The 11332-nt window shown below is 38.5% G+C and overlaps 1 long non-coding RNA gene across 1 annotated transcript; it reads left to right on the top strand.

Annotated features, from left to right (window-relative positions):
- The first annotated feature begins 1449 nt into the window (after window positions 1-1449).
- LOC145431445 (uncharacterized) lies at window positions 1450-2424 on the top strand. The gene is made up of 2 exons (XR_013911746.1): window positions 1450-1589; window positions 2176-2424. It is a non-coding gene; the product is annotated as an uncharacterized LOC145431445 (long non-coding RNA).
- The last annotated feature ends 8908 nt before the right edge of the window (window positions 2425-11332 follow it).

Genomic DNA, 11332 nt, shown 5'->3' with positions numbered 1-11332 from the left:
GTGCCTTGGGCCATGGCAGAGTGTGCGTGTGTGTGTGAGTGTACGTGTGAAAATGTGTGTGAGTAGCAAGTAGGTTATCTTTTTGAATGAGAGACACAAATGGAAAGAAGAGGAGGAGAGAGACAGTAGTGGGATGATTGTGAAATTTGTTCCAATAAAGTTTAATTTGTGTTTGCACCATACAATGTTTTCACTTAACTATGGTCCAGTTATGATCATGTTTTTTTGTGGTTATATGCAGTTTTTTGGACATAAATGTTATATATCAGCAAGTCCTCTAGCCTAATCTGTGTATTTGAAACAGCATTTTAACAGCGCTGTGGTAGAATCAGCTATATTCCTCAGTATGGAGCCATAGGCTAGTTTTGTGCCCAGAACTTAATAAATGTACAGTAAATACCTTAGCACTGACAAATCTAAGTATGACTTACATTTAATTTCTGCAAATAACATAGTAAAACGCAACCTTTAATTCTTGTATCATGAGCAGGAAATCAAGCATATATGTCTTACATACTTTTCTCATCTGTTTCATTTGGTTTTGTATTTATGGTTAGGCTTAGGGAAAGATTTGAGATTACCTTAAAAAAAGAAATTTGTTTTCATAGTTTTCATAATAAATACAAATTTAAATAATGGACATAATTTAGAGAAATGTTGAACCTCAGTGTGGAACGTTCCATGTCATCCCATCCATCCACCCTGACCTCCTCCCAGCTTCCAGCATCGTCATCTTCAAAATTTGCTAAGACCGCTTAGATTTGTTGGATATAAGATAAGATCAGATAGCCTTTATTAATCTCAGTTTTCTCTTACCGTAGGTGTGATATATGGTTGACAACATGAGTAGACATCAGTCTTGTTTAAGTCTGAGAATGAAAACCTGTATAAGTGATATTAATATACATGATAAGTTTGTGTCAAATGATTTCAGTACAAAACTCACATAACTGAAATTGTTAAATATCTAAGGCAGCACGGTGCAACGTTGGTTAGCACAGCACAGCAAGAAGATCCTAGGTTGAACTTCAGCATCTGGGCTTTCTGTGTTCGTTTGCCTGTTCTCTCTGTGTGCTCTGGTTTCCTCTCACTTCCTCCCACAGTCCAAAGATACAGTTAATGGGGCAGAAGAAAGTGGATGGAATAATAGCTTATATTTAAAAGTTGATTCGTTTGCATGCAGTATCTGTAAATGTTGCTGAAAACCTTTCTGGTACTGAGTTATTACTAATATATTTTATAAGTACACAGCAAATTCAAAAGTGTTAAATTTTTTGGTGTTAATAGTCTCCTTGCAAAAGTAGAGTTAATTTTACTCTAAGCAGAGTCACATTCTTTTAATGTAACTCTGAGGTGTAAAATGATAGTAGTTAAAATCGAGTGTTAAAAATGAGTGTTTCTATTTCAAATCTGGAGGTGTTACAATGGAAACATTAACTCTTGACCTCTTAACTCTGAACTCCTACAGGGGCTATGACACCAACAGAGTAAATTCACAGACTCCGCCCCCAGCACGGCTCCAATCGAAGCTGAAGTGAAGCCGTTTCAGAACATTTTGCTCTACATATTTGAGTTGTTTGCCATGCTTGGTAAGTCATTTTTTCAAAGATTGTTTCAATTGTTATTAGCTTTTACTTCTGTGGCTCTTTGGAGTTGAGACAAAGCTGTGTGAAAGGCATTAGCCATGTTGCTCGCTGATAGCATAATATTCTGTTTTAGCTAGCTGAAAGGTATTGTTTGCGGGCAAATACCACAGCCTTGAAAAAAAGCTTGCATGTGAATTTCCAGTCAAACGTTTGGTCAAATACACCTAAAACAATGTCTAGAATGTGAAATGTTGGTATAATGGTGCTACTTGAAGCCTGAAAACGATCGCCCATAAAAAAAAACAAAAAACGAGCAAACAGCAGTAGCTGACGTCCTGACTCGATTCTACGTTAGCATAGATCCCTCCAGAGTTTTGTGCACACGGTTTAGGTAAAAATGAAAAAAGTTGAGGTTTTACATTTAGTTCAGTATTACCTGTTGCCTGTGTCCTTGTCTTTTGGGAAAATACTTTACACAAGTAATGGCTCAAAGAGGATTCCTTTTTTTTTTTTACTGTGCTGCAATTGTTTACTGGATTATTTGTGCCGTTAATTAGTGTCAACCAATTTTTATTCAATCTCCACACAGGATATGCTTGTGAAGATGGAATATGGGGGAGAGCAGAAGTGCGTTGAAGTTCCACAAAGGGATGAATGAAGGACATGCATATTGTATTGAAGAAATAAGTGATGAGAATGCTGTTATTTGCATTTACCATGTCAGACCTTTTGATAAACAAAATTCTAATGAAAGTGAGAACATGTACACTGTTACATCTTTCAGAAAATGTTTTGAAATTGTGGTGCACAGTTCAGAATAAATGTTTTTCAAAAACCATTGCATCTTTTTAGTAAATGTTTATTTCCAAAAGAAATTTCTAGAAGTTCAGAACAGTAAAATTCCCGCTTTTTAGAATGAATTAGAAGATAACTCTTACGTAGTTAAACTAAAATACTCTTTGAGAGTTAATATATAAACTCTTAACACCAAGTGTTAAATTATCAACTCCAGACAGATTTGGTGTTTAACACTAAATCAGAGTTAACGTACCAACTCTCCAAAAAGAGTTAAATTAACACTCTCTGGTGTGGACCCATATAGACACTTTAATAGTGTTGAAATCAAATCCGACAGTGTTAATTTGGACATGCTGGATTTGCTGTGTATGTATGCATGTATGTATGTAACTATAACTGAAACTGTTTAATTGAATTGAATTTTCTTGCATTTTCTTGAATTTTCTTGAATTTTCTTGAAACCTTGAGTAGCAAGCAAAGGACAAAAAGTTAGCTATGTTTGTGTAGATGTTAGAGAACTGATTTTAAACATTCCCACAGTTTTTGTAACCTGAGTATATGTGTTATTAAAAGCAAGTTCTTGGTATTCATTTTAAACAAAATTATACTTTAAAACTCTCTCAGACAGGAGCAGAGACGAGAGACTGGATCAAAGGGAATCTGACAATAACTAAACCACTGAGAAAAATGAGATCCACCCTCCCCGCCTCCCCTCTTGTACCTGTAAGCTCTGCCTGTGCCCTAAGCCCAGGGCAATAACACTGGATAGCAGCATGAAGCTGTAAAACAATGTTGAGATTGTGCCTGAAGCAGCTCCCATATAAATCAAACATAAAACCATGCTGGCACTGCAGTCCACCTTGGCCCGCAGCAGCACTTTGAACAGACATCACGTGGAGCTTTCACCTTAACAAGAATTGCTTGCAGCTCCAATGCACTTACAGTAAATGGATAGTACTGTGTGTTTTTATTTTTTCTTAACCTTGTTACTTTATTGCTTATACCCTTACACAGTTTTAGGTTGGATGAGAGAAACGTTTGCAGCATTTTTGCTGACTTGACTACAAAAAAAATAATTCTGACATGTCTTTTAAAATAGTTGACGAAGCCTGAAAATCTAACAGCATTAGCCACATTTAAAGGTTTTATAATAAATAACTGTAACTTATATCATCGAGGATTTAACCAACCAGTCCCAGATTCAGCTCCAAACATACAGAGGCACTCTGTTAAATGTCTTCCATGCCAGTGTTATGTTTACTATGGGTTTGCCGAGGGTTTGCTTGGGTCAGCGTGAAATTTCATCATCTCAGTGAACATGAGGCAGACGTGTGGACATCCACATGGGTTGCAGTTTTTTGTGACCCCTGGACTTTTCCATGAGACACTACACTGCAACACACTAACTCCACAAGCCTCATTCATGTATCCTTCCTTTGTGAAAACCAGCAGTGATGCGGCAACCAGCATTGAAATGTATTCATTTGTAGGCTCTGCACTGTTTTTAGGGTGTTAGATGGTAGGACCTAGTACCAGGTACTCAAGCAGGGATCCAAGTGATCTAAGTCAGTGATGTCCAAACCCAGAGGCCTCGAGGGCCGGTGTCCTGCAGGTTTTAGATGTGTCCTCGATCCATCAAAGCTGATTTAAATGGCTAAATTACCTCCTCAATATTTCTTGAAGTTCTCCAGAAGCCTGGTAATGAACTAATTATTTGATTCAGGTGTGTAGACCCAGGGTGATATCTAAAACCTGCAGGGCACTGGCTCTCAAGGCCTGGAGTTGGCCAAACCGGAAGTAATCCAAAAATGTAACGTCAACAGACTACAGCCTGTTGTCATCACCAATTGGCTACTCAAAGAGACATGAGAGTGACTCCTTCCTGAAAACCAAAACCGCCATTTTTGAAACCTGACAGTGAGGGAAATGGCTATACAAACACCCTGGTCCTGGAGTTTGATAAAAAGCCTTAGACTGGGTAGCAGGTATACCTTTGCCTCGACATCCTCAATTACTGACTTCACGGGACTTTCAGCCACGTTGAGTGGATGCACATAAGGTGGAATTGTAGTGGAAAATGTGGAAAATGCCATATTTTTTTGTGATACCCTTGATTTATCAATAAGACACTACTATATAATACAACAACTACACAGGTGTCCATCAGGCAGACTCCTAGCAGACTGGAAAAAAGTGTGCTGTGACTCTGAACATGGTATCCGGTCTTTAAGTCTGCTGTCATTAGCTGTTTCCCGGTCCAAACTCTGCTTCAGATCCCAAAGCCAAAGAAACACTGCAGCATCACTGAGAGTTAAAAACTGTCTAAATTCTTTCGTCTTTAATAAAATGATCAGTGTGGCTGCTCTACCAGGGGAAACATAAGTTTAAAGTTAAGTTTAAACTTATATTTTAAGTTTAAAATCCAGGCATCCATGAAAACAGAATTTATGAAATTTAATAGAGTTAGAATTTAGCAGGGAGTTAGCTTGCTAGTTCCCATCTAAAGATGATACACCATGTTCTGACTGAAAAATTAAAACTTACAGATCTGCTATCACTTCCGACATAAATGAAGACAGAAAACTAAACAGCAGTGATGTTTGCAGGGTTACTGAAGTCGGGCTAACTGGTATATAATTATGTGCTAGGTGGTTGCTAGCTATATGGTTAGCATGATATAAACACAGTGAAGCTAATGTATGCTAACTTTTTTCCACTCGATAAAAGTTAACACGAGGGTGGTTAGGGACAAATTTCAATTGCATGCCAGGATGCTTTAAACTGACCAAACCTCAGTCAGGAGAACAATTGAGATAATCAATACACAATATGAGGTTAGTCATTAATATACTGCTGCATGGGCTGGGCTGTAGTAAGATTGTAAGGTTTTAAAAACTGATCTTTAAAATGAACAGTGATAATAAAAACCGAGAGAGGCCGACAGTGGTCACTGACCTTTTTTAGGGGCTTGTTCAGATTAAATAGAACAAGATACAAAGCATTAAAATATGTTAAAAACACAACAGCCTTAATAAACTCAGAGCAGTTGGGAACTGGGAGCACAGTTCATACCTCATTACTAAAAGACCAAATAGTTGCTGGTGTCTGATCGGGTGGATGTGGGTGTGAGTATTTCAGAAACTGATGATCTACTGGGAATTTCCCACACAACCATCACTAGGGTTTAAAGAGAAGTAGTCGGGGGTAGTATTGTGAAGGACATTTTCTTTGCATCCTACAACCAACTGAGCATTGTTTGAAGGCCACAGCCTCACTGAGTATTTTTGCTGACCATGGTGATCCTTTTATGACCACAATAAACCACAGTATCTTCTGATAGCTGGATAATGAACCGTGTGAAGCAAACTAAAATAATCTCAAACTTGTACCTTAAAAGTCACTAGAAAAGGGGGCCCAACATGGCACTAGCACGGTGTACCTAATCCAATTACAATGCAGATTACTAAGAATCTTTATTTTTTAACCCAGTCTCTCCTTCCTTCTCTCTTGTCCTATTTGTTCATTTTTCCAAAACTCCCGACCTCTCCCTCGTTGCCCTCAGTGTTCACCACCTCTTCACCTACTGAAGTCGGCAAACAATGAACCACTTCAAAAGGTTGGTTTGCTTTAGACATTCCTTTTTGGAGAAGGAGAGAACAATTATAGCTACTCCTTTGGTCTGGGAACACGCAAAAAGGATGTCACCTAAAAACAGAAATGAAAGGAAGTGGCAACAGGATAAAATAGGGAGTGAGTAAGACATAAAGAAAGAGAGAGAGGAAGCCACAGTATCCTGCAATGACATGGCTGCGGCCACAGCCAAACACTCTGAGTTATCTGGGATGTGTGGTATTTAAGATATTTGCCATAAATAGGATCCAGCTGTTTGTTCAGAACTCTATTTTTCCTTTGGTCTGACAGGTTTTTTTCTCCTTTTTATTTTTGTGTCCTGAATGAAAGGAAAAGGAAGAGGAAGAGATAAGAGGTTAAACTCAGACATTTCTTTCCCAGACAGGAGACTGGGCAGCAGCACAGAGAAGAGTGGGAGTAATGGCTTTGCTTACGCATTTAGTGCCAGAATAAGAACTATTCCATGATCACTTCCAGGAGAATGAAAAGAGGATACTGTAATGGCTTTTTCATCATGTTCCTGACATTTGTGAAGTCATGGTTTTACTTAGAGAAACAGGCTTTCTGTTCCCATTGCCACATAAAGAAACAAAATTTATTATATTATGTTGTATTATATAATATTATGTGTTTAAAAACAATTGAGTTGGAATGAAATGGAATGAAAAAAGAAACTCATAGTTTCATAACTTTTTCTCAAAGTTATGGGAAAGCTGATGATTTTTTTTATGGTTTAGAAGTGAATAATACTTAAACAACTTAATAGCAAGACCTTTCCTTTGTTCTGAACGTCATCAGGAAGTCTCAAACGTCAGTCATACTTGGAAAAATGAAGTAATAAAAGGTGTTTTCAGTGGAAGGGGCCATAACTCAGTTAACTCAGTTTCCTGCATAGGATACTGTGAGGTGCCATTTGCCTGGGTGTCCTCTAAAGATTGTAGATTGTGTATTGTAGCTTTCATCACAGAGTGTATCTGTGAATGTTTTTTCATCTCTTGTGGCAGAGTGCAGTGTCAGTAGTGTAAAATTCCTGAGCGTTGAAAAGGATTAAAAAAAACGAAAAGCAATGTGACTTCACTCCTAATTATTCCACTCGGGATATTTTTGACCATTCGCAGGCGTCATAGCTGCAGTTGGTCTAAGTGTGAGAGCGTATTTGTGTATGTGAGACATCGCAGCTGAGACGACAGGCCAGCTTCCGGTCTTGATAAAATGTGTGTGGGTGGGTGTGTGTGTGTGTGTGTGTTGGCTTCCCAACTAAAACAATAGATGACACTGCTCCCACATTTGTGGAAGTACAAACAGTGATTTAGAGAGTCACACTTAGCACGTGTAGGACTGTGGGTGTCTGTGCACAAGTCATACCGAGTGCAGGTATGACAGGGGAAACAATCACGCTGTTATTGTCGTCCCTCTCTTACTATTTTTAGGAAATTTGCAGGATATGAATGTTTAGAAAGTTCTGCTTTGCAATATCTGGTAACTGTGGTTATGTTACACTTTTGTCTGCACTTGATTTTGATGATATTGGTCATATGCATACTTTCGCCTCCACATACAAACCTTTTCATAATATTTTATCAGAGGTGATCCTTTTCCCACTCCTCTCAATAGCTTTGCCTTTTATTCACACTGAACTTGTTAAAAGAGGATTGAAATATTGCTGCTGCCTACTGTGGAGTTTAATTCTTTTATTTCATTGGAACCTTTTAAAAGCTTAAATCTTCTTGTTGAAGCTGACACCTTTAGGGGTCGACTCAGTGGATCAGCTGCTTCCTATATTTATATAGACCATATATAAATTAGCAATCTATGAGACTACTTACATTTAAAAAAAGATTGAATATTAAAAATAACTCTTGCATCTCTGTCCGAGTAACCTAGTTCAACATTACTGTTATTAAAAGTGAATTAACAGTGAAAAATCAATTTGTTTAATAGAAACAATGTCTCATGAACACAAATAATTAAAATCATGGGTATACCCCAGCAACCTGTAATCCATCCACTCATCCATCTATTCATTTTCTGTCACTTATCCAGATTTGGGTTTGTTGGGGCACTCTGAGCAGAGAAGCTGAGACTTCCCTCACCCACCTCTTCTAGCTCATCCTGGGGGACACCGAGACGTTCCCAAGACAGCTGAGAAATGCAATCTCTCCATTGAGCCCTCTGTCTGCCCCGGGGCCTCCTCCAGGTAGGACATGCCTGTAATACCTCACCTAGAAGGCGTCCAGGAGGCATCATAGTCAGATCCGTGAGTCACCTCAACTCGTAATTTAAATGCCTTTTGTAATGAGATCATGTTTCACATGTTTCATAAAGGTCATTAAAAGGAAAAAAAAGTATAATCTTGCAGCTCTGTAGCACACTTTGCACAGAGGGATCAATAGTTCTGCTTGTGATTGATCACATGACAGTTTTCATATAGGAGCATAATGGATAATAAAGCATGAAGGTTCCGTTTAAATTTTGGATGGAGAAAATGAATTGGGTCAATCTTACTTTACAAACAAGGTTCCCTCATAGACTAAGACTTTAGTTATTATTTAGTTATTTATTTATATCAACTAAGGTGTTCTTGAAATTTTCAGGAACTAATAACTCATAACCTCTATTTGTAAAACCAAGACCAGGACCATTTATATGAGGTAATACCAAAACAGGCGAGTTTTCTGAATACACTGCATTACTGCAGTTCATGCAGTTCCATACAAATGTAGCAATAGCTTTGTATATTTAAAAGAAGACTGCAGAAAAACCATAATGTAGATGCTGTACTGCTCTATTGTGCTGAAGTGAGAGATGAGTGTGAAAGCAAAGCTAATGATTTATTGGTTATCAATGGTCCTACCCTCGCCTGTGTCCACCTGCTGTGGGTAGTGACGGAAAGAATTAGAACACTGAAACCAGCAGTGGAAATGAGCTTCCTTCAAAAATGTTGGGCTCGCCCTTAGCGATGTAGCGTGCAGGGGGAGGCTCTGACAGCAGCCCCTACTCTTACACATTGAAAGGAGCCAGTTGGGGCAGTTGGGGAATCTTAGTAATATGCCTCTTAGATGCCTTCTAGGTGAGGTGATTTCATCCATTTCTAAATGGTAGACGATCCTGGAAAGAACCAGGAAACTCTGGAAAGATTATATCTCTCAAGCTGGCTTAAAGTTTAGGACAATATTTCATGTGGGAAAACAACTTGTTTGATAGGAAGTTCAGTTTTTTGGGAGCATATCGACACATCAGCAGATGTAAAGCTCATAAAGACATTTATTATGCTTTAATTCACTATTCTTTCCCCTAAAAAGTTCCGCAACCAAGGCGTGTTAGCAGTTGCGCTAGTTTATTATGCAGTGACAGTAGTTATTATTAGTAGTGTTCTAATAAAACCTTTCTTTGTGTTGATATTACAGTCTGCAGACGGGGTTTGCACTTACGAAAGGTTTTGATCTTCTCAGGATTATTTCTTTCTTTCCTTTGTTTTTTTTAAACAATCTAGAAAGGACTCTCTTTGCTATATAGTAGTTGAGCTTATTTGTTGAACCGTACCATTTGCTTCTGCTCTGAGTACAAGATGCATTTTTGCAGCCCAGCAGAATGTGTCTATCCAGCAGAAATCATTTATTAGGAAAACAGTTGCAATAGGGCAAACCACAAGCATCCGGACGATTCTCTGAGTTGTCAAAATGCTCCTTCTCGCTTTCTCTGTCCCCCTAGTCTGCCTTCCTCCCCCATTGTCTCAGAGTGCAGTAGCAGATGGGGAGACAAGTGTCAGCATTTCCAGTTGGATCAGCTGACGGATATGCATCCCCTGCTTCCGTTCCTGTTGGTGTGTAAATGTTTGCTTGTGTGGAGGAGAAAGGTGACATGACAGAAAGGTAACATGTAGAGCAATCCTTTTTTAATATCATGAATTATTATTTCTTTGGCCTGCTTTAAAAAGCAATAGACTGTATTTGTTTCTCCCCCGTTTACAGGGCTTGATTATTAAGATTGTTGCTTAACCAAATCTGCATCTGTCTAATAAGAAAATGCAATGCAAACTTTCCAGAGGTATCCTCTCTTTGCTATACAAACTTTGTAAACTTCCCTGATAGGAGGGAGGAAGCAACACAGAGAAAGAAAGAGAAGAGAAAAAAGAACCATAAAAATTAAAAACAGAAGATAAAACAAAAACAAAATAAGGAAGAAGAGCTGTTTGAAGAAAATTGATGCGGGAACGTAGTAGGATGGAGCAGGAGATGAAAGTAGGCTGGAAATTGAGAGAAGGGCAGGAAGGGAGAGTAAAAAAAAAGACGGAATTGAGGAAAGAGAGACGAGTAACAGATGAGAGAATGTGTCCTAGTTCCAGCGTGTGTACGTGCTGATTGCTGTGTGTGTGTGTGTGTCTGCTAGAGTGGTTTGTGTTGCAGGGATCTTGGCTGCTGTCAGGCTAGGGGACTCCCAGAGGAAGCCAGTCCTTGTTCAGTTTACAGTGAATGATTCCCTTCCTGCCCTGCACAGCCCTGCAGGCCAATGGCCAACCAGGTTTGTGTGTATATGTGTGTGTCTCTGGGTGTTTGTGTACTGAGCTGCTTCATAGGGTGGCCTGCTGGAATGAAGGAGAGACACTGTCCTGTAAATGAGAGGTCACAAGTTGTGTAATCGGCAGTGTTTGTCCACCAACAGCCATGTGTCCACTTAGAGTCCTTAAGAAAGAGAGGTCTACCAGTTTTTTTCTTCTTCTGCACATGAAATGTCTTCACAGCATTTTTGTGACAGAAAACAAATTTAAAAAGCAGAAAACTTTTTTTTTTTTTTAAAGCATGTTTATATTTATTCTCCTTAAGTCAGGGACTATACATAAAGAACTCATACTGAAAGCAAAGGGAATTGCTATGCAGAATTGCCCTTTACAGAGAGCTTCATATCTAAATTACTATTAGTTTAGTTTAGTTTAAATGTTATGATGCATTGTTTGCTCTAAACGAATTATCTATGTCCCATATAAATGTTTAGAGTGTAAATAGTTGACAATGACAAAAGTTGATACATCAATAGAGAATTTAAGATTATTGAAAAAATTGTATGGTAAGACGGATTACAAGTATTTTAATTTAGCTCTAATTTAACTTGTGCACAAAATGATTATTTCAGTAGGAAAGGGCAGACCTATTGCTCAACTTGAAACAGTAATTTGTCACACTCATGGTGCTTGGATAAGTAATAATCCTACTGTAATGTTCCCTGCCAACTCTGTTTAAATCCCACAATAATATGGGACTTGTTGGAAACATGAATCAGCTCCAGTCCTCCCGAAAAAATTTTAAACCACGCTCCAGTGT

This window comes from Astatotilapia calliptera, chromosome 10 (genome assembly GCF_964374335.1).
Source record: "Astatotilapia calliptera chromosome 10, fAstCal68.1, whole genome shotgun sequence".
Taxonomy (NCBI): domain Eukaryota; kingdom Metazoa; phylum Chordata; class Actinopteri; order Cichliformes; family Cichlidae; genus Astatotilapia; species Astatotilapia calliptera.
This window is presented reverse-complemented; position numbering and strand designations above follow the sequence as displayed.